This window comes from Protopterus annectens, chromosome 7.part0 (assembly GCF_019279795.1).
Source record: "Protopterus annectens isolate FY-2018-M chromosome 7.part0, PAN1.0, whole genome shotgun sequence".
In the NCBI taxonomy this organism is placed as follows: Eukaryota; Metazoa; Chordata; order Ceratodontiformes; family Protopteridae; genus Protopterus; species Protopterus annectens.
This window is the reverse complement of record NC_056739.1, coordinates 353,956,463-353,980,907: the sequence shown is the minus strand read 5'-3', so window position 1 is coordinate 353,980,907 and position 24,445 is coordinate 353,956,463. Positions and strand designations below refer to the sequence as shown.

The following is a 24,445-nucleotide window of genomic DNA, read 5'->3' as shown; positions in this document are numbered from 1 at the left end:
TCCACAGGTCAAAACAGCTCTGTCTAAGGCCAAGAATACAGCTTCTATGGGACCTGACAACATCCCTGGTTATGTTCTACATGAACTACAGAGTGAACTGGCACCTCACCTGTGTGCCCTGTTCAATCACAGCCTCACCTCAGGCTTTGTCCCTACCAAATGGCGCACTGCTACAGTCATCCATCTCCACAAAGGAGCATCGACTATAGACCCTGGGAACTATCACCCCATTAGCCTGACGAGTCAGATATCCAAAACTGTGGAATGCATCGTCATGGACCTAATAAACAAGGATATAAGGAATCCCCAAACTCTGGATCCCACACAGTTTGGCCTTGTGAAGGGTAGAGCATGCCTGCTCAACTTGTTTGACTTCTTTGAGTCAGTCACCAGAGGTGTAGATAAAGGAAAGGTGGTTCATACAGCCTACCTTGATCTGGCCAAGGCTTTTGATACCATTTCCCACTCAGGAATCATAGAAAAACTCACTAAGCTTGGCATCAACCCCTATATCACTAGGTGGGTTGCAAACTGGCTCACAGATAGAACCCACAGTGTGAAAGTAGCTGACTCCAAGTCAGACTGCTGACCTAGTCATGAGTGGAGTCCCACAGGGTTTGGTCCTGGGTCCTCTCCTGTTTGGTATCTACTTCTCTGAAGTCCTGGCCAACAAGAAACAAAGGGACTCTGGCTGACAAAGTTCACAGACAATTGCAAGTTGGGAGCTATTATTAACTCCCCAAGTAATGTTAACATCCTACAGAATGGCCTCACTGAGAACAACTGGTGTCAGAGCCATGGGCTTAAGCTCAATGCCAAAAAATGTGTCATCATCCCCTTTGGGAAAAACCTGGCTCCCATGAATTACCACATTGATGGTAGTCCACTGAACAGAGAAGGCGTTATAAGAGATCTGGGAACACAGGTTGACAGCAACCTCTCTTTTGATCACCACATTGCTACTGTGGTCAGAAAGTCCTTCTATGTGGTACATCTCATTACTAAGGGTTTTCCAGGAAGAAAGAGGTCATTGTCTCCCTCTACTCTTCCCTCATTAGGCCAGTCATCAAGTACAATGTGCCATTTGGCATGTACTTCACTAGACACCTGCAACAACTGGAGAGGCCACAAAAGTACCTCTCAAAGAGGCTCCTAGGCCTTAAACATGTCCTATATGGACAGACTCAAAAAACTCCAACTATTCTCTGTCTCCTATCACCTATCACCTACTCTGCTTGACTTACAAAACTTTGTCTGACCCAGCTCTGTTAGAAATGCTACATCTAAAGAAATCCAAGTCCATCTGCACCACATGCTCCAGGGACCTTAACCTCATTACCACAATTAGCAGAACATGGTGGAGGGACAGGTTCATAACCCAGAGACTGCCTATGCTATGGAACAGACTTCCAATACATGTCAAGCAGAGCACCTTGCTGACCCTCTTCAAGAGAAATCTTGATGAGTGGATGGGAAACAGAAAATTCACCCTGGGGATAACTCCAGTGGCTCTACTCGACAGAGGCACTGGGAACTAAGGTCAGGTGGCACTATGCCAGTGTAATCCTATGGCTAGGCTTGTAAAGGCCTCAGGGCCATTAGCCTAGTACATACCGATGAACCTATGAATGTTACCTGACTCCCTCAGTGATCACCTATCCACATTCATACTAAGACAGCACACACAACCCATAAAAATCCCCATCCTACTTTCTAGCCATAGTTCCAAAAATTTCCTACCAGACCAATTCATTAACACCTTAAAAAAAATTGGTCACCTCTTAAAACTCTAACATTAGAGGAAGCCGTGGAGTACTTTAATACGACTTTCTTAGGTATCCTTAATATTATGGCCCCACAATGTATAATTCGTACTAAAACCAACCCAGCCCCCTGGATCTCAAGGGGCACAAGATCACTACTCAGACAACAAGACATAGCTTGGGCAACCTGGCGTACCAACAAAACAAGTACAAATTGACAATACTTCCTAGAGCTCAGAAGCAAAGCAAAAAAAACAAATACGTAATGACAAAAAAGTTATTATATCCAGCTGCAAAAAACTCACTACAACAATCCACAAAAATTCTGGTCTGCAATCAACCACATTCTCCAACCAGGCAAAATCACCTCCCTAAACCCTAACACTGAAGGTGATAACAATGATATTACCACCCAGTTTAATGACTACTTCACTTCCTCCATCCAAACGTTATTCAATTTCCTCACTACTACTATTACTACAAATAACCCCAAAATACAAAACTGTCACTGTAAGACCACCACCCAATTCTCTCTCAAACCAGTTCCAACTGACCTAATTCATAAACACCTTGCCAAATTGAAACCCACCACTCTCGCTACTGATAAACTCCTCACTGATTACCTCAGGATTGCTGCCTCTGCCATTGCCTACCCTATTTCCATACTCATCAACAGATCCATAGCTGAACACACTGCCCCCTCTCTCTGGAAAATTTCTTACATCGTCCCCCTACACAAAGTTGGATTCTCGACAGAACTTAGTAATTATCGTGCCATAGCTATGCTATCTCCCCTATCAAAAATCTTAGAAAAATGTGTACACACCCAACTACTGAATCATCTTCTTCAATATAACTTGCTAGCAAATTCCCAACATGTATTTCGGCCAAACCATAGTACCACTTCTGACCTTATATCCTTTACTGACCACGTCAACCAACAAAGAAATCTTGGTAACTTTGTATCTGTTGTCTTCCTAGATCTGTCAAAGGCATTTGACACAGTATCGCACTGCAAATTACTATCGACTCGCTCTAAGCTCAGTCTGGATAACTCCTCTCTACTGTGGTTTAAAAATTATCTGTCACTCCGGCCACAAGCTGTTAAATGGCATAACTCTCTCTCCCCTCTCCTCCCAGTGGGACACAGTGTTTTGGAAGGATCCATTCTTGGTCCCTTACTAATTTCCATTTTTACCAATAACCTCCCCTCAGCTACCTAACAAACTAATATAGTACGGTATGCTGATGACACCACCCTTATTTGCTCAGCCCCCCTCTCTACAATTACTCCAAGACAGAACCCAGGAAGCCTTCACTACTATAGAAAAATGGCTAAATTCCTCCCAACTCATATTAACCCATCTAAGACCCAACTCATGATCTTCCACCCATCCAAAACTTTCACCCCTACCTTGCCATTCTCAATAACATCCTCCAACAATACCCTTATCACACCAGTGACCCAAGCCAAGCTAGTAGGTGTAACTATTGACCAAAACCTAAACTTTGGCAAACATATAGCACTAATAATTGCCAAAGTTCATAAAAAACTAGGTTCACTCTACCACTGCAAGAGCTTCCTCACACAGGAATCCCGAATCACTACCTCTTGTACCAATCTACTTTCCACCTTACTATACACTTCCCCAGTTCTAACTAACCTAAACAAATCTGACCTTCTGAAACTATCTTCCTGCTACAATATAATCTCAAAATTTGCAACCAATGCTAAGTTTTGTTCTCATCACTGCCTCTCCCTAAGACAACTAGGATGGTTAGAACTCCCTAACCTACTAAAATACAATCAACTTCTCCTGACCCATCAACTGCTATACCAACCAAATAAAATACCTGCCCCCTCTGGTCTGCTCACCTTCCATAATACTGCGTGTCAACTAAGATCTTCCAATATCGCCCTACTGACTGTTACCAATTGCTTACATAGCTCAGGCCAATCTCTTTATTCCTTTGCAGTTGCTAAGGCCTGGAACTCTCTACCCCCTGACATTAGATGTCTAAATAGTACACATACATTCAAATCCCTACTAAAAGATCTCCTATTCAAAACTTGGATATGTTCCTATACAGAACCAGACTAATTTCACCTGTTCTTGACTTTCAACATCCCTAGATCACAGGTGTACTGTATAGTTTCACTTAGTACATAGTACTGTGAATCAGGTGTTTAAGCCACCTTTATAGTTATGATTTCTAGTTTATGACCCTGTTTGTCTATGCAAATTTCTTTTTGAATTTATGTTCAAGCAATTCTAAATATCTTCTTTAATTGTTTCTCAATATACTAATCACTATACGCTGCATCAGTTGTAAAACTCTGATTTTTACTTCTTTTATATGTTCTATGCTCTTTGTACAAAATAGCTATGTTTATATAATTTTTTATTAGTTTTTATAATTTTTTACTATGTAGTTGGAGCTTTTCTCCCGGACCTCCTCTTAAAACGGTCACCTTGTGTCCAGTCGGAATAACCCGGCAAACAAATGAAAAATAAAAATAAATAAATAACCTCCAGAAAATTGCATGTAACCATGGGTGATAAATGATTTATGGTCAATTCAAGCCCTATGTTTGCAACAGTCTTATAATGGTTCATTTTGGTATGGATAAGTGAATATAAATAAATGCAAGGTTGAAGCACTTTCTTCCAAGAATTACATGTTTGTTTTCTGTTTTCATTTTGGCAGCTATGAGCACATTTAAATCCTATCCAGATTTAATGAATAAAGACTAAGGCATCTAATATTTAATGGATGTGCCTTGTGAGGAAAAAAATGTGTACCATAGAGAGAAACAGGCAGAATTGCTGGACGCATGGGATGCAAGTGGGAGGGGACAAGTAGGACAGGAAGTAAGGTAGACAAAGTGCTAAAGTAATAGGAAATTGGCAGACAGAGGGGAGGGGCAATGGTATTTTCAAAAACAAGAGATGAAGGTATAATGCAGGACGGGTTTTTTCTCTCTGTATCCTTTCTCCTCAAGCATACAGCAGCTCTCAAGGAATACTCTCCCATTCCTCTTCATAAAAGCAAAAGGTTGGTTAAGTAATCAGGTTAAGGTAATCTTGCTGACCCATAGCAAAGTTAGGCATGGAACTTCTTGTTTTAAGGTTTTCCAGTTTTTATCTCTTTTTCAGGTAAGAGACCTGAAGTGGTAGACTAGGCTGTTGCAATCATACTTACAACAGGAGGGGGATTTTGAAGGTTTAAGTCTTGCTGGGGGAGGGATCATGAGTTTGTACAGCCTAACCTCTTGCTCAGGTTGACTCTTAGTTGTGCACTGAGATGTCTCAAGTGGAATCAGATGCCTGGGCTGAGCTCTAAAAGGGCTTACTATGATCTCTAGTGTTTGATTTTTCAATTATAGCTGTAGACAAATTGCTTAACTGCGGTAGCGTTGTCGCCTCATAGCAAGACGTCCTGTTCAATTCTCAGCTAGAGCGTCTTCTGTGTGGAGGCATACATGAATGGGGCGTGCCATCGTTGAAGGCTGTGCATCAGGGCTGGTAACCCGGTACGTAAAAACCCACTACCAATTATTAGCGGACCGGAGTTCCACTGTGGCGACCCCTAGCCAAGAAAAGCCGAAAGACACAAACAAAGCTGTAGAAAAATTGCTTGCATATAGGGGCGTTGTATGATTTGTGCCCCCCCCCCACCTTCTGTCCACATCTGATTCTACTTTGGCTGCAAATAAAAGCATAGCAGCAACCGTTTTATTCAGGATTAAGTTTTGTGCGTGTCTGTGTATACACATATGTATGTAAGTATGTGTATTTATCTGATAGTTGTGTGCATGTTTAATTCTTTTCCAGAGCGATGTTATGCTTACAGTTCTCATTTTTGCTACAAGAATCTGCCTATTCACCTACCTGTGGCTCCAGAGGAAAAACTCTTTTCTTAACTAATGAACAGATTACTTAGATAAATCTTCTTCTTCCAGCTTTTTCCGGTTAGGGGTCACCACAGCGGATCACCTGTCCGCTCATGATTGGCAGTGGAGTTTTACAGTGTCGAGTTGCCAGCCCGGCGCCCAACCTTCCACAGAAGGTGCACACACACACACACTCACACCTAAGGCCAATTTAGAGTGTCCAATCCACCTACAGCATGTTTTTGGGATATGGGAGGAAACCGGAGCACCCGGAGGAAACCCACGCGACCACAGGGAGGACATGCAGACTCCGCACAGAAGGCACCCCAGCCGAGGATTGAACCAGAGAACCTCTTGCTGTGAGGCAACAATGCTAACCACTGCACCACCGTGGCCGCCCAACAGTACTATGAATTAGGTAATACATTATCTGAGTAACAGATTACTTAGATAATGAATTACCTAATTCATGGTACTCGTATACCTTCTATACTAAAAAAATAAGAAACTGCAACTTTTTTTGATTTTCTGGTAATATTTTAATGATACGAGTGTTATAGATATTTGTTAATATTATCGCATTTTTATGCTTCCCCAAATTTACGTCTTAATATAAACCAAGAAGAGAAGGGTAGGCGAAAAAAACGAACATGATATGAATGAAAGAAATGTTTGGTGTAGTCTTCCTTAAAAACTAACAGCGTTAAATGAGCGCCACCTTAACGGTTGCAAAAAAATAAATACAGCAACCCTAGGCAGAGTTTTACGGCCCTCCTCCTAGTGGGACTGTGGTGGAAAACAGACAGATGAGTGAGCAACTGGAGAGTTACTGTGACAAGGTTTAGCTAATTGTGTTCCTGCTGGTGTAAACAGGAAGTGTACTGCCTTTGGTTATGTAAAAGACGCAATACATTAAATAAATTAAATAAATAAATAGGGAGCAAAAGCCCTGAATTGCTGTAGAATGAAAAAGCCGCCCTCCCACGCACCACCCTTATTAGTTCCCAGGAGCCTACTCAGATATGATCTCTCTTTGTCGTTAATTTAAGCTGGGAGCCATACTTAACTGTTTATTTTTTCATTATTTCTTGTATGATTTGAGTTAACTCTCTGTGCAGCCCTCAACACTACCTTTAATGTATAGTTAAAAATGCAAAATAAGTACCGCATACTGTTGCTTTCTTGCAGCCGTACGAATGAAATAAGCAGCAAGTTGTCATGTTTGCTTTTTTTTTTGGCTTCTCCTCCCCGCACCCTTGACTTCTAGGAAGCTTGCAACGAGCTGGAACAAGCACACCCCTATTTTTCATTAACGGTGGGAGTGGATTTTCAGGCTCTCTAGCGCTCTCTCTCTATCAACACCGAGGCAGTCCCTTTGAAGGCTGTTGTAAGCCAGGGCTCTGAAGAGGAGGAGGTGGAGAGTGGACTGATTGCAGCATGTGCTTTGGCTGGAAAGTGTTGTAACGCTTTTTCCAATCCCCTCACGCTGTAAAATTTATTTTTGGGACTTCATGTTTTTTTTCTGCTGATGGTGAGGAGGAGAAGTAAGAAGTCAGAAAGTGAATTAAATCCAAAGTAACGGCAACAAAAAGAAGACTCGAGGCATACTAACACTAAGATTAACTCGTACTTTAGCTGACGTCCGATTTGGAAAAACAAACTTTGTCCAGTTTGTGAGTAGGGAGGAAGAAGGAGTTGGGATACACAGTTGCTTTCTTTGGTATACAATACCGTTCACTGAATAGCAGTAGTGTACGTCGACGTGCAGGATGAAAGCAGTCTGTAAAGGAGAATCGAACCGCTGGTAGGGGCTATAATTAGTATTGGAAATTTAATTGAGGGAGTTCCCTTTCCTTGCTCTCGCGCCGCAGTATCCTGGGATTAACAGCCATGGTGTGTCGGCGTAGCGTTGCCTGCTAGGTGTCAGGAAGGCTGGAGCTGCACCGTGATTTCTGAAGCCTCGCTTGGGAGATCTGCTAAGGACAGAAAAAAGTTTGTAAGTTCACATCCTTTGCATGCATTTCATGTTGGGTTTTGCCATTTCTAAGTGGAAGTAACTTGTAATCAAAGGATTCACTCGATGCCAACTGCTAGTAGAAGTGTTTAATGTAGGATTTGCTACAGGTGTGTGTACTTCGCCTTTACTACAATGAGCCAGTAACGAACTCCCTGACTCTGCAACCCAGACATTTTAAATCACTGAGAGTCAATCGGAGATAGAGAGGGAGGTTATGGAGCCACACCAGCCATAGTAGTACATTGTAATAAGTTAAATTCCGTAATGCGGGGTCTTTCGGGGCTGCACTTTTTGTTAGTGTGATTGCTTTTCTTTATCATCAGTCTAACAAATGGGATTAGAAGATGGAATTGCAGCCTCGTACCAGTAGAAAACCAGTTGCATATCCTATCTTCAGGAAATGGTTGTCACCTTCCTCCCCAGTGACCACTTACTTCATTGAGGTTTTCCAGACAGAGTAGCAGGGCTGTGTGTGACTTTACTAATAATGGTCTACTTTGCTGTGCAGATGTTCCTTCTGAAAACATGGCCGTTTGAGATGGGGAAGTGAAAATCAAGCTGCATGCTATGGTATATATTAATATTAACGCACATGCACATACCAAGATATTTTTTTTTCTTTTCAGTATTGCATGTGAGATGCAAGGGGTAGGGAGAGTCCGTCTAGTACAAATCCCCGAACTCCCACCTTGTATGCATTGCATTTTTGTGCAGAAGGCATCGTGTTACTGTTGTATTTTTTTATTCGTTCCTTAACTGCTACATATATACATATATTTTGGTAAGATGTAAAGGTGCACCAGAGTACTTGATGCCAATAAAAAATTAAGGAATGCCGTGGGACGTTGCTTTATAGAGCGAGAGAGAGAAAAAAATATCTAAATATATACATAAACATACACGTGAGTGTGATCAGGTTGGAATTGGGCGCGGTTGGATTTGGTAATGCTGCTTCACCCAACAACTGGTTTATGATCGTCTTTAAAACGCATCAACACTACGCTGGCTTGGGCTTGTTGTGGTCTGAACAGGGCATTTTAGTAGTAGAGTTTACGTAATTTTGTCACCTCATCATAATCTGAGGAATTAGCAATATTCTTTTTATGTTGCTTTACCAGAATGCCTTTCGAAAGGAAAAAGGATGGAATGCTTTTCCTTGCCCTTTTAACCTTTGGGTCAAGCGCGTGCCAAGTGTTGCACCCTCGGTTGCAGTTTTTCCCCAGTACTGTGCATGTGTGCTTTTATGTGTATTTGTTTATTGAGTGAAGGCTACGTACATGCTGGAGCGGACGTCCTTTCTTTAGCCGAAGGTGGGTAGTAATTTGGAAACCAGTTCAGCTGCGGAGGTTCTGGGATGGCTTCATCAACCGACAGAGCTAAATGAGTAACAGAGAAGTAGCCTGTAATGTTTAGCGTTTCACTTTAGGGAAGTAGTTAGGGCTACCTGGATTTTTGATTTGGGAACTGTGAAATGTAACCGAACAGGTAGGAGGGGTATCGGCGGATGATGATGCTTTATGTACAAGTAAAGTGCAGCAGGATAGTACCTGGTGATAGTTCAGAACGTAAGATGACAACATCCTCATTTGACATTTTCTGTTTTAGCACGTGTCAAGTTCACCAAAGTATAGCTGCTTAGTAAAGGATTCCCTTTTAGTTTACAGTGAAACTGTTGGTATTCGTTGTGGGAATCCCCTAGCTGTAATTCCTCTTGCTCATTCTGCTGAGTTCATCCTATGGCAAGTCTGGATAAGGGGTCCAGACTGTACTTGAATGCATGACTTGTGCGAGTCTAGACATGCTTTAGACTCCACCTCTGTAAAAGTCCTTACTGCATTGAGTGGTTTCAGTATTGGAATGATGTTCTTCCACAGAATCTTGGTTCTTGTGTGCACTGCAGTATCTGGCTACTATGGGTTAGTTGCACTCTTTGTTACCACTGTCATTTGCAGATGGTAGACACGTGTGTTGTATGGGTTAATATACTCTGTGCTAGTTATAACAGCTCTGCACACCAATTAAATCTGGTGTGTAAATATTTTCAGGCAGACTGTGGTAACAAATGTGCTTAAGTGTTTCTTGTGGGATATTTTCTTACACCCCCACTGTGGCTAGTTGGAAAATGATACTTGTTAAGAAATGTGTATGTCTGCAGAACACTAAATTTTTTTTGTTTGTTTCTGTTTTTTTTTTTTGGGGGGGGGGGGGTAGGGGGTGAATGAGATCCTTCATCTGAATGTTGCAGCTGTAGTGCTGGTAACAGATTTGGAACAGTGAATGCATAGTGTGTGCGGTTGGGTGATGTCATTTAAGTCAGTCAGGCATCTATGACAGATGTGGTTTTAGCAAGGGATTAAATGTTGTGCCTTTTAATTAGAATTTTTTTCCACCCATAATTGAGAGTATGGTAAGGATATGCCCTTGTGTTGTAAAGATCGCTGGACTTGGTTGGGCAAGAAAAGATTCTAGTCTATAAAATGCATTGTCTAAACCGTAGTACACACTCTTATTTACTGGTATTGGTATACATACATCTTTAGTGTATGTGTGTTTATTGGGAGTGCTGCTGACTAGATGTAGTGAATGCAGCATATTGAAGGTTATACTTGCTTCTTCAAGGTCATGCAAGGAATCCAGTCACACATTTGTTGAGGCTTTGTTATAGCTGGGTGGGGGTATAAGTAAAAGCATTGCAATGCTTGCATACCAGTGCAGAGGTTACAGGTTTAAACGCACACACACACACACACACACACACACACACACACACACACACACACACACACACAAAATCATTTTGCAGATGTTACAGCATAGCTAAGGCATAGGTCAGCTGCAAGAGGTGGGGATCCACATTAGTAGCAACAATCTTGTTTGTACCGCAGACGATTGGGTAGCAAGACATTACCACTCCAGTAATCTGAATTATGTTTTGTACTATCTAGGTTTAGTTATTACATTTCAGCATGACATGGTTGAAATGAAGCTTTTTCATTTCTCACTCTATTATGTTTTGTCAGTAGTTTTGGAAATTTGTGGCACTTTGAAGGAACACAGTTTCTTCAGTTAAGTGTGAACAGCCGTTGTGTAATGATTTTAAGTTCAGTAATGTAAAATGTAGCCTTGGAGCTTATAAAAGATTTGTGCAGGATGAGTTGGGTGAAACCATGGACCGTTTATTTTTTTTTTATATGCTATGTTTACATGTACCCAAATGTAAATAAAGTGTACATATACAAGGTTGAAAATCACTACGCTGTTTGCTGGGTACTGTAGTACTGGTACCAATGACCCAAGTGTAGGATGCTCTACAGCTGTACATTCTGATGTAGGATATTGTAGTATCAGTGACCCAGCTGTGTGATGTCCCATGGCAAAATGTACGGATGCTAGTTTGTGGCGCATGCTGTTTTGGTTCTTTTGGAATGTTTATTTTAATTCAGTTTTTAGAAAGCAAGAAAAATAGACTTTTCTGTAAGCCCCATAATTTTATTTTACCTGATTCAGCCTGCTCTTAACGGTCACAAGCAGGTTGCCAGTTGGCACCACCACCTGTTTGAAATGAGTACAGTTCAGGGGAAAGAAAACTGTTATTCTGAGCTTGAGTTCTCCTGTGCTGTACTGCTTACTCAGCTAAACCACACCCAGCAATGGGATTGTCGCAGTGCCTCCTGTTCTCTGCCCATGTATAATTCCTAAAAGGTCTGCAGACAAGAAATGCTATAAGTAATGACTTACAACACTGCAATTTAAATAAATAAAAGGGAATAATGAACTTGTTGCCAGCAGTCTTAAATCCTGCAGAAGGAAACTGTTGGATTTAGAGTTTCAAGTGTAAATGCCCATGTAAACGGAAAAATTAATACTGAGATTTTTCAGCCAATAAATGCGGAGAAGTGCCCCAAAAGCACAGGGTCAGCTGTTGGCAAGAAGGAGACATGGTGCATTCCTGTGTGTGGAGCATCATGGATCCCTTCAAAGGAAGGGTGTAGGTTCACATGGCTGTAGTCACAACAAACTGAGATGGTGCAATGCAATTTGGGAAAGTTTGTAGGTTGCTTTGGTAACCTTGCAGGTCACATTCACTTTTAAGCTAGTTGTTAGTGAGGGTGAAGGAGTTGACCAAGGGAAAATGAATCCAAGACTCTCAGCCACAAGATTTCTGCAGTGTGTTATAAAGTATCAGTAGTGGGTGTGGGGGGGGGGGGTGAGATCTGCAGAAATGGAAGACAACAGTTACATTTTATTTTTGAGGCTCTATTATCTAAACTAATTGGGACCTAGGGTAGTTTGGATAATCTGATTGTTCAGATAATCAGATATATAACTGAACCAGGTAAATAACATCTAAATTTTTTTTTTCCCCTGCATGCAGGAATACACTTCAACAATTCAGCGATTCCAATGGAAAATAAAGAATGTTGTTCACACAAGAGCTGGCTACAAGCTCAAAAAACATGCTCGAGCAAATACATACAATGTTTACATATTGAGACTTTGGAAGGCTGGTTCTGATTGACATTTCTGATAATTGATGTTCAGATAATCGACTCTACTGTACTTTCATCTCATCTAAGATGAGGAGAAAGGAAGATGTACAGTAAGATTACAAAAGTGGAAATGGTTGCATTGTGTTTGTAAATGTGGTACAGCTAATAAGTAAATTTCATTTGACTGAACGTGATCACAAAGATTATAAAATATAACTTTAGAAGTGTCTTCTTGCATAATACTTTGTTGTACCATTTTAACAATCACAAAACTTGAAACAAATGAGGGGTAAAGCGGGGCAGGCTTTCTACTTACTGATGAAGTCCCTCTGCATAGTAATGGTTGAAGGCCCTGGTTGATCATTGCTGTTTATGCTAACACATTTTTGTTACTTTCATCCAACCTATTAAAGTGGAAATGCATCAGCACACCACTGACAGAAGGAAGCGGACACTTTGTTGCCAAATACTGTTTGGTGACCTTCCCAAACATGGGGCCCCTTTGCATGGGGAAAATAAGGATGTAGCAAGACAGCTTTCCGCAGAATCTGCGGAGGGAAAACATAAATGTGCCAGAATCCTACACAAATTGTTTCCAAGTCACAAAATGCTGTGTTGAACTGAGCTGTGCAGCTCGGCAACACATCTAGGCAGCTTTCCTTAATGGATGCAAGTAGTAAAGGTTGCAGTTTAAAGCTTTTTAGGTATAAGTGATTAAAAGTGTCTTAGCTTTTTGGAGGTAGTACTAAAATTTTTATCTTTAAAAACATGCACCTAGTTTGAGGCTTGTGTGTGTGGTGATAGTTGGGGGGGGGGGCTGATTGTGAAGCAACAATGTTTTGGAGCAGGCCCACTTGTAAAATAACTGGGGGGGAGGGTAAAGTATGTACTGTGTGCATCCTGGATTTGAATGAGTCAGAGCAGGGCTCTTAAAGCTTTGGTACAAGTAGAATGAGTGAGAAATAATGTTTGATTTGTTCAGTCTGTTTTTGCCATTGTGGGAGGGGAGGGTTCATGGCTGCATACCAGTTCTATGGTTAGCAGTCCATCCTCTGGACTAAGTTACACTTGTCCATCCTGATTGAGTAATACGTAAGGAGGAAATTCGAAAGGCCAGCCTCCTTGGAAGATTGGAGCTGCGGAGGTAGAGGATGCAGTAGAATCTGTTGAGGTGAAGTGTGGGAGTGAGCAAGGAGACAGTTTGGCCTTGCTGGTCAGCCTAACATTTTAAGGAGGAAGTGATTAATGAGGTGGTGTAACCCTAACTGCTGTTATAGCAACAAACTCATTTTTGAAATTGTCTTTCTAAATCAGAAATTTGAAAACACGATAATTAGTTTGGGCTCTGCCTTGAAGTATTTTTCTCCAGTGTACCATCTTTTCACAGAGTATTAATATAGCAGCATAAAAAGCATGGCACTGGAATGATGTAGTTGCATGTTTTATGAGAGCATGTCAAACTGCATAGTGTTTATTGCACAAACATAATCTTTCAGATCCTCAGAATGTAGCTGTATCTCATAAGAAACTTGTGTATAACACCTGCTTTAAAGATAGCTCTGTAACGTGTCTCCAGCAGCCTAAACCTACAACAGCAATTGGACATTAGCAGTTAGTAACTCTTAACTACTCTGCATCATGTAGTTGTAGTTTTGTGATCTGTCCTGAAAGGAGGATTGCTGCCCCTGTTTTGAATAAAATTCTGGAAAATTCATCACCAAGTAATTTGGTCAGATTTCCACTAGTTGTGGAATGTTATACAACTAAAGAGTATGTAGTTTCTTTGGTAGTTTTCATCGGGTGTCATTTAATCATGGAATTTCTTGAGTGCCATTTTGTCAAACATTGCCAGTACATGATGTCCTATATTTTTTAACATTTGGAGTGAGAATGTATTGTCCACCCACCCTGAGGTTGTGTGATCATGTGAAAGATTCAAGGGGCTTAACCCCACCCCCTTTTTGCATATGTGTTTTTAGTTGACATTGGCATATTGATTCTTTTGCATTAGCAGAAGTGGTGCATTTCAAGCCATTCTTTTTTTTTTTTTTACCCAATTCCTGGCAGCATTAAAATGGATTAACAGGAGACGTATGTGGTACACTTGTTCTTGGTATTAATGTTCCAGTACTGATAGTGAATGTCCCATGTCATTTGCCATAGTGGGAGGGGGTGATAACCACTATCCTGAGTCTTGCCTGAAACTTAGTTGAAGTGCATGTGTGTGCATAGCCAGTGCGTAAGAAAATAATCCTAGCATCGCTCATCAGTGGTTTTATACGATTTAGTAAAAGGGTGACAAAGTTTGAAATGTGTGGTATTTTTACCAGAGTAACCCGTCAATGGTTTCTAAGTTACTTTAATGTGTGCTGTGTCTTGGATTACCTAAAAATGTTTTTTTTTTTTTGTCATCCCTGACTATCAAGCCTCCCTCCTGTTCTGTTCACTCCTTTATTCCTCCATGCCTGAGTGCTCCACATTTGGTGATTTACATATGCTTGGCACGCAGGTGAAAGTCGAGCTTCTGGAAGTGGTGCTCTTACCCTAGAGTGATAGTATTTGTTCACTAGGCCTGAATCCCTTCCCCATCTGCACACAAAGCCATTAGGTTGGGTATACAGTGAGGCATAGCCTATGCACATCCCACAATGGGCCTCTAAAGTGGTGGTACCTCCTGTTGTTCTCCAAGGCTGATGTCTTCCTCTCTCAGCTGTGGCGGACGCCATAGCTCCACAGGCAAAACATCAGCGTGCCCCACCCCCACCCCAGATAGACATGCTCATCCTCCTTACTAATGGAAGTGTTAGGACTTTATCTGCTGCACCACTGTCAAGGCTGAAAAATTAAACATTTGATGCAAATATTTTATTTTTTAGCCTTGGCATTGCTGGGTGGTGTGCCGACTTGCATAAAGTACAGGAGCAAAAGGGAGATATGATGGGATTGCTGTTGTCCAGATGGGCAGGATGTATGGAAGTTAGGAGACATTCGAAGGTATAGTGCACATACAGTCTGGGGTTATAAATGTGACAATTCCTTGGTGGTACCACTGTTCTGTTTTCCTTATCGTGTTACAAGGCAGCAAAACCTTGTCTGTTATTTAGTCCTTTGTTAAAGTAGTTGGACTGGTCAGCTGACCTTGTCTGTTATTTAGTCCTTTGTTAAAGTAGTTGGACTGGTCAGCTGACCTTCTCTGTGATCCTTGCTCAGAAATGTGCATAATTTTCAGAATAAATAGTGAGTATGTATACGTACAGTAAGGTTCAAATTACCATGGTTACAATATCAAGAATAAGACCACCATGGCCTCCTAACTTGAAAAGATTGTTTAGAAGGGCACATACAAGGCTTTAAAAACATGATTTATGTAGTTAGCAAACTTTGCTATGTAGCGCACACAGTTTCTCGTGCTACCGTTGCTTGGAAGTCTACAGGTGGCCTTTCTGGTTCCCTCTGAGATGATGGCTGGGATAGAGATTCTTTACCAAAATTGTGGATCTGGCAGTGGGATGAGTCCTGATTTGTGAAATATTGGAGCTCAGGTGAAATGGTAGCAGCATAATGCGTATTCAAAAACGTTTGTAGGATAAACAAGATAAATGGTTCATAAGTGCTAACATTTTATGCAATCTGTAAACCATTTGAGATGGGAGGTTGATCAGAAGAGATGTAAAAATATCTTTGAGTTACAAACAGATCGCTGATTGATTTTTTCAGAGGTCTGATGTCATTTGACAAAAGGTGAGAACAGTGATGTACAGAACTGTGGATCAAAGCTAAGGTGTCCCTGGACATTGACAAACTGCCCCAAATGTGGTTACCTTGTGAGGACTGGGTCTGCCATGTGGTTGTCACCATTTTTTCTTTTTGAATTGCACCATGTCTGGACTTTCATCTTGCACGGTCTTAAATAAATAATTTTGTATTCAGATGTTTTGGAAATGTAAGCCTCTTTTTATTGGTAAGAGAATTCATTCTTAAAACTAATTTATTTTTATATCTCATCTAAAACATTCCAACATTGTATTTATTTGATTTGAGGATGCTTATTTAGCGGAACATTTTCATCACAGACAGTACACAAGTAAACAAACATGTTTTAATGCTGTACAGTTAAAGATTAAAAAAAAAAAAACTTGAGATGAAGCACTTGACTTTTAATCAATTAGCAAATCGTAACTAAAAGTGGTACTTGTTAAACGAGAGAAAGCAAATGTGTAATGCATAATTTACACTCGTACAGTTGCAGGTAATGAGCTGACCTCAGTCTAATTTTTTATTCAATGGTATGGCACATGAGGGTGCACTTGTATTCCTGTAGAACCACCACTGTGTTATGCCTTTATAACCTTTGCCCAGAAATAAAAAATCTGGGTATATATGTATACGCTTTTGTTAGTCAGTGTAGGTAATGCATACAACAGTGTGCAGAAAACACATCTAGGTATACAAATATATCCTCCTGCATATGTTGTACATGAATGTATGTTCTTTCGTATGTATTTTTGTACACAAAATGTAAGTATACATCTGTTACACATTTGTAACATAAAGAACATTGTAGGTTCTAAACTGTATGCCGTTGTAGCTACTGTGCAGGTAACGATAGAGGCAGTTTCTCCAGACTTAATGTTAGTTACCTACACAGTCTAAATCAGCCACTGTACCTGCACCCAGAATTCGGCACCATTCTACAGTATCTACTCACCAAGGCAACAAAAGGTGCTAATCCATTGTGTAGAATATCCTAGTGTAACGTGGGGTCGTTGTGTTACTTTTATTACTTCTGTCTAAAGGCAGTGAGCGGTCACAGAGGTATGTCCCAACTGAAATCAGCACAACTATGCCACCACCGCGATCTCTGTGTGAATCTGTCTGTCTGTGCCTCGACTAGGCTAACAGATATTCTGAAATATATACGTACTATATTGTGTGCCCTGGGCACCTGCTGACGTTGCTCAGGTAAAAATCAGTCCATTACCCCGATTAAAGAACATAATTAAATGTTACAGATTTACAGTGCACGTGCTGCAGTCATTTTGTGGTCAGTGCATCTGATTACTCGGCCAAGATACAAAGTCCTGGTTCTGCCTTATTGTCTCAATCTCTCTTCCTCGTTAAATATGATGCTGAAAGAAAGTGGATGGATGAGAATCCTAGTCAATGTGAGATTTTTTTTTCAGAAGTGTGGATGGGGGAGTGCAGTGCAGTAGAGACTGGCGTACAGCTGTTCAAGGGGAGCTTGCTCTCTTTTTCAGACAAAACTTTTTTTTTCTGTGAATTGTGGCTAGCTTCACAACACAGGACTGCAGCCTTTCCTGTTAAAGAACGGAAACAGGGTTTCATCTAATACTTCACTACATAACATCATGAAATCCAATGAAAATCCACAGCAGCACTCAAAACAAAAGTGACATAATGGAACTGTATAGGGGGTTGTGTAGTAGAAGTGTAGTTAAGTGCATCTCGGCATTGTGACAGACTTGTGATTGGCTTGTATGGCTACACAACACCTTTCTGTCGAGCCCTGCATTTTCCTTACTTGTACATGGAAGCAAGAAAAGAAGCCACTTTTTAATTGTTGCAGTTTGTCATGCGAAAGCTTTTAATTAGAAGCAGTTATGTTAAGCCATGTCTGTCGTAAACCATGCTTGCTGAATTAGCTTTTGTATTTCATTTGTGCTTTCTGTACATGTGATTGACCATTTGTGTTCTGGCTTCCTGAACATAACATGGTTTATTCATTTTTAGAGTCTCACATTGACTGATAGACGTGGCAGTATCACATGCAAGGTGATGGAGTGCTGATTCTGGTGATTTTCCCACTGATGGATGTGTTTGGTGGATGTCACCCTTGTAAGGGCATGGGGGACTGGAAAGCATTTAATTGGTATGTGGGGGTGGATTTTGGATGAGGTATATTCTTGATCAGTTGTGTTGAGCAGTTTTTTTTTATAAAAGTTATTATGCCTTAGTTGTTGAGAGAACTGTTTGTATGGCATCTCTTTTGTACAACAAACTGAGGAACTTAAAGTGAGGCCCCATCACTTCTTGATCCAGTAGACCGACTTATGAGAGAACTGAAGGGAGGCCTACTTTCCCCCAAGTCTGAGGACAGGAGTAGAAATAAGACTGCATACATATTGAACTGCCATCCACAGTAACTGGGTCATCCTAGATGACAATAGGCAACTTGGACTAGTCCCGAGCTCCCCTTCAAGAAGGGATTTCATAGAGCAGTAAGGCAGACTCTGGATCAGGACTAAAGGGCACCTACCACTGAGGACCTCCCTTAACGAGTACGGTCTGTCAGCAAGTGATGAAGTTCAATTCTTGTGCCTCACCTCTGGAAAAATATCAGAAAGTTCCACCTTGGAACACTGACAGTGAAGGTGTGGTATACAGGGTGTAATGCAGATCATGCAAAGCCTTCTACATCAGAAGCTGTCAACAAACTGAAAAGGAGGATAGCTAAACACCTTTTCAAAATTGTCAGGCCTTTCTAAGAAATCCCCTAGAGAAGCATCTGCATGAATCACTATGCCATGATGTATTTACTTTTCACATTCTGGATCAAATCTTGGCTACTCCACCCTCACCCCTGGAGGGCAACAGGAATGCCTTACCTGAAAAATGTGGGATAACATGGCAGATTAGACTAGTTGCTTTTAGCCCCCCCCCCCCCCCCCCCGTATCAACACCAGCTGCTGGCTGAACCGCATATTGGTCTTAATAAAACTAGACTACAAAAAGTACTACTGAAATTGTTTGCATATCCCATTTAATAAGTGAGGTTTGAGTAGTCTCATTAGGCTTAATGCTTTTAGACCTCCCAGGCTCCACGCCAGCCTCTTATTGTTCTTAAAACGCAATCAGAAGATGTAATTGCAAGATTTATGAATGTCACATTTTAATAGTGGGATTCTGTTAACGCCATTGATTTTTGGAAGAAGGCTCTGAATTGCAGTAATATTCCTGGCACTGTATTCTTTACACTTCCGAAAAATTTGGGATATGAGCTAGCTTGATTTTCAAAAGTATGGTGAGTTAGTAATCATGAAAGTCCTGCAAAAGCAGGCCAGATTTTCAATTGCATAATAGTTTTATAATGAGTCCCTTAGATAGCCGGCCAGCCTTTGTGTCAGCCCCCTAGATAGCTGGTCAGTATTCTTGCCTTTGTGTCAGCTCCCTAGAAGCAAACGATATGAACGTTGTACATTGTAATAAAATTTTGTATCTTGTAGATGGGAGTGGGTAACATTTTCAGAAAAGTTTGCATTGAGTACAGTGTGTATATATGTGTGTATATTATTTTTTATATGCAAAATATATATGCACAAACGTTTTTTTTTTTTTTTTTTTTTAAAGCACTCTCATGAGTTTCATGATATCCTTTACTATGTAGAAACACCACTTGTATATGTTCACAGACTGGACCAACCCTATTGTCTAATCTGTATGGAAATGCCAGTCATGGTTTTGTTAAATTCTAGCCAGTGGAAACCCACATCCTTAGACATGCCCAAGTATACAAGTCATGACTGTTGTAAGTTGTCATAACGTCACCTAGTGCTTATGCATTTGGCAAATTGTCTGTTTAATAAAGACCTCTGGAATCCTGGGCTTTATTTTGATTGGAAAAAACATTAAGCAGTATGCTGTGCTAAGGGGAAAGTTAGCTATTTGGTAGTACAGGTCAGAACTTCATAGCTCCAAAACATCCAAATGGAGCTTTTTCCTTGCTAAAGTTCTTCACTGAGCTATCCTTGCTTTTTTTGTACGAAGTGAAGAAGTTGTGCCTTCTTGTATTTGCTCTTCCTGCTGATGAATTAAATTACTTGTGTGTGTTTGTTTTACACTGTGTCTAAGTATAGAAAGTGATGGTAAATGTGTGCAAAGGTGTTTGTAAATTTATAACTCTGTGTGTGCGGAGTTTGCATGTCCTTCTGCAGTTGTGTGGGTTTCCTCCATGTGCTCCAGTTTCCTCCCACATCCCAAAGACAATGTTGCAGGTAGATTGGAGACTCTAAATTGGCTGTAGGTGTGTGTGTGTGTGTGTGTGTGTGTGTGTGTGTGTCTTCAGTGGAAAGTTGGGCGCCGGGCCGGCATCTTGATACTGTGAAACTTCACTGCCAATTGTTCTGCAGACCGTTTTTTCTGCTGTGGTGACCATTAACTGGAAAAACCCGAAATAAATGGTGTAAATAGAAAAGTGGCCTATTTCTTTAATAGACAATGTTCTCTGGAAAAGATTCAAAGGGTTTCTTTTGGGAGAGGGGGGAAATAGGTAGCTCTTGTAGAGTATTTTTGTAGTTTACTTGTAATAAGAGCAGAGTCGTAGAGCACAGCCTATTCTTGAAGAAGCAAGACATTTTTCTGTAGGATGGTGAAGTTTAAAACTGTTACGTTCTTTAAATGTCTGAACTGGCTTCCTGTTGACACAAGCAGAATTACTATAGAGCGAGACAGTAACGGAGGATTCAGTTTTAAAAGTCGTGGACATGAACACTCCTGTTAATTCACCCTTCCTAAATTAAGTTTAAAGTGCTATATGTATGATGATGATAAATGATGCCTTTAAGGTCATTGTTAAGGTATAAAAAAAGCTGGACCTTTAGCAATTGCTCTGGGGTTGTAAATGGTATTGCTTATATTCTCCACGGACTGATGAGGATTTTTTTTATTTTGGCCCACCACTAACAAAATTGTTGATCTGTCCCCTCCAACTTGTTTGCTAATGTAGTCTGTCACCAGTATGAGCAGCAGTGGGCGCAGAGCTGAACCCTGATGTGCACCCACTCCCACTGGGAACCCTCTGTGAGACCCAACACTGTTTAGTACTTCAGTCATTGGGTCCATGTCCAGCACTAATTCTGTCCATGTTTCTGGGACTTTGAACCACCACAGTAGTGCCAACTCCGCTTGCCTGGGACCTTGTCATATGCTTTCTCCAAGTCTAGGAATGCCCATTTGGACTCTTTCTCAATCTCTAACTTCTAAACTCTCCCTCCCTGCAGACCTCTGGTCAGTTGTGTGCATCCTGATAAGAATCCGAACTGCTCACTTCCCATCTTAGTTTCTACTACTGTGTATCCGCTTGTCGGTCATCCTTTCCAGAACTCGTGCAGTATGACTGGAGTTTGATACCTCTGTATTGCCTACAGTTGTGGATGTCCTCTTTGTTCTTGTACACTGGCATGAGGGTGCATATTCTCCAGTCATCTAGGATCCTCCTTTTTCTCCACACTGCTGTGAGCACCCTCAGGAGCCTTTTCTCCTCATCTCTCCCAGTCTCCTTGTCATATCTGCAGTGACCTCCATCTAAGACTGCTGTTTCCTGACTTTTTCCTTGGTGCTATTCTTACTACTAGGATGGGCTCCTCTTTATATGTCATTATAGGCTGTGTTTGGGGTAGTACAGCTTTTATGGGGTTTTCTTCATTCAGAACCTACTGGAAGTACTCCTTCCATCTGCTTTGTCTTTTGGATTAGTGAGCAGGTTTTTGAAGGCATCTCTTATGAAGGGTGTTTGTCTTCTGTCTTTGCCTTGCAACCTGATATAGTTTGTGCCAACTTCTCAGTCACATTCCAGAAGCTGGTAGAGTGCCTCCAATGCCCTTTTCTTTGCTATTGCAACTCCTTTCTTAGCTAAACAGTATTCCTTCCTAGCCTGGTCTCTTTTCTGTCTCCCACTTCTTCCTGCACTCCTTTTAATGAGATCGTGGACCTGCGTTCCACAACCAGCTTTTCTTCTGTACTTTATTTCTGTACTTGCTTGGCCACACGTCTTTTCTGCAGTCCTCGCACATGCTGCTATGAGGCACTGTCATTATTCAACTCCTGTTTCCTCCTCTTCCTGGGTGCTAGTGCCCTGAGTAATTCCTTGAACTGTTGAAATTTCTCTCCAGTCAATTTCCAGGTCGTCAGCCTGGTCTGTGACCTTAGAGCATTCTCTGACCATTGATTGCGCCAATCAGTGGTTTATACTGTATGCCAACTGTTTCACTGGTGATGACTTTGCAGTCACTGATTCTACCCCAGCGCCCTTTCCTTCCTAGGAGAAAGTCTACCTGAGTTGCATGTTGGCTACTGTTCTGTCATGATATTTTTCATCACCCGTTATCTACACCAATTCATGTTGTCCTGCATTATCTCCTAGGTCCTGCAACTGCTGTATGAATGCGCACCCTTCCTCACTATCACATCTCTGCTGTGGGGCATAGTGCAGCATTCATAACTGCAGCCCATCATTATACTGAAGTGTGACTGACATGAGTCTGTCACTAATTCTGATATCCCTGACTGCCTTTTGAAGCCTCTCACCACAATTCCCACATCATTTCTAGCTTCTCCTTCTGAGCAGCAGACTCTGGATCCAAACAGTTCCATCTTGTCCCTTGGAAACATAGGCTGTCCAGCCTTCTGCATATCGTCATGTCATCCATTGCAAAGCTGTGTCCTGTCACTGAACCTGCATTGAGGGTAGCAGTTATTAGATGAAGATGATTGCCACAGTGAAGCTGCAAAGAAGGTAGGTTGAGAAGGAACAGTTTCTTGTCTTTGAAAACAAAATGCACCAGATGCCTTCAAAAGCATCTTTGGCCCAGTGCTTAACTCATTGTTTATTGGGCATCACGAGAGACAAAACAAATAAATAAATAAAATTATATAATTTTCATCAGAATATACAAAGTTATATTGTTACAGAAATAACAAACTGGTAACCTATCAGTGTTACTGCTTTCTTGGCTATATATTCCAATTCAGAGAATGTTGTGGTGCCAGAAATGTGTGAAATTCTATGTTTGGGATAGAGTGGAGAGCACTGTAGGTTTAAAGTGGTCGTGTGTGTTGCAAAAGTGCTGCTCCGGAACTGATAATACAGTGTTTATGCTGGTTAGTTGTAAATGGTCAACTAGAATTACAAGATTGTTGTGGGATCTGAGCAGTTTGCAGCAAGTGTCTCCTGTAGTTTGAAGGAAGTTATTGTCATTAAAGGTCATCTTTTTTTAAAGAATATTCCTAAAAGGATGGTGTGAAGGAAGTTATTGTCATTAAAGGTCATCTTTTTTTAAAGAATATTCCTAAAAGGATGGTGTGAATTGCATGCTGGCAACTGTCAGATATGAAGGGTAAAATCCTCCAGTATTGGTGAAAGATCACAAGAAGTCTGGAGCCAGAATAATGATAAAATGGTCTCTTGTTTGGTTATGATGTGTTTTTTTTTTTTAAATTTCTTACCACATGACTGACAACTGAATAACGGAAACTTGCAGTTTTGGTGGCTTTACCAAATGAAGGTAAAGATCTGTTCTTGCTGCTGTGTTGTAGGCCAATAACTATATTTAAGCATGATTTTATGATACTGCTATAATCTCATCTTGTAGAATAATTTAACTTAAATCTCTGTTGGACCTTGGATGATGTGATTGCAGACGTGACTGGAGTATTTCATACACAATATCTGTTATGAAGCTATGCTGCATAATGATAAAGTTTGCTATTCGGGCTTTTTGAAGGAGTCTGCCTAGAGTATATCTATAGTACTTGCAGTATATTGGAATAGGCTAGTCTACCCAGCCCTGTCCTGTAATCCCTTCTAATAAGTAAGACAAGTTTTTCATGTGGAACAAAATGGTACATTGTTGGCGTCTCTACTGTCTGGACCAGCAGGGCCAGTCTTGGGTAAACTGGTGCCCTAGGTAGAAAGGCTCCATGGCATATCACCCCCACTGCCCATTCCATTCTAGCCTATTCACACACTGCAGATTACTTTTTATACCCCTCTTTTTTTCGCACAGTTTCTTTAATTGCAGGAAAAAATAAAATAATTCATTTAACGTGCTGTGTCTTGACAAAACTGCACTTGCTGACAATGGTGGAGGAATACAACCGCATTAAGCCTGGGGGTCTGAGAGCCTCAAGACCATCTGAAGCTATATCTAGATGTCCTGAGATCCATTTTAAACAACTTTGTTTTTTTTCTTTCTCTCTCTCTCCATTCAGTGATTGCCTGATCAAAACCAAAATACATGTATAATCAAATTTAGCCATACTCGCTTTTTGATTTATTTATTTATTTATATATATATCTATATATATATATATATATATATATATATATATATATATATATATATATATGTATATATATATATGTGTATATATATATATATATATATATATATATATATATATATATATATATATATATATATATATATATATATATATATATATATATATATTTTGTCTTGCATCCTGTCAGCACATCCTAGCT

The 24,445-nt window shown here is 40.7% G+C and overlaps 1 protein-coding gene and 1 long non-coding RNA gene across 8 annotated transcripts in view; one reads left to right on the top strand and one right to left on the bottom strand.

Annotated features, from left to right (window-relative positions):
- LOC122806465 overlaps positions 1-6,909 on the bottom strand; it is a 156,875-nt gene extending 149,966 nt beyond the window's left edge. Inside the window, exon 1 of the long non-coding RNA XR_006365510.1 lies at positions 6,824-6,909. This is a non-coding gene — a long non-coding RNA (uncharacterized LOC122806465). The remainder of the gene's footprint in view (positions 1-6,823) is intronic.
- A 162-nt stretch (positions 6,910-7,071) lies between these two features.
- Positions 7,072-24,445, top strand: part of LOC122806463 (plasma membrane calcium-transporting ATPase 1-like) — a 1,798,374-nt gene continuing 1,781,000 nt past the window's right edge. For 4 of the 7 annotated variants that reach the window (XM_044076926.1, XM_044076924.1, XM_044076925.1 and 1 more), the window contains exon 1: positions 7,078-7,654. The gene's annotated coding sequence lies outside the window, so the exon portion shown is untranslated. Of the gene's footprint in view, positions 7,655-24,445 lie in introns of all 7 variants that reach the window. The other 3 variants (XM_044076928.1, XM_044076927.1, XM_044076929.1) reach the window with 2 other exon arrangements.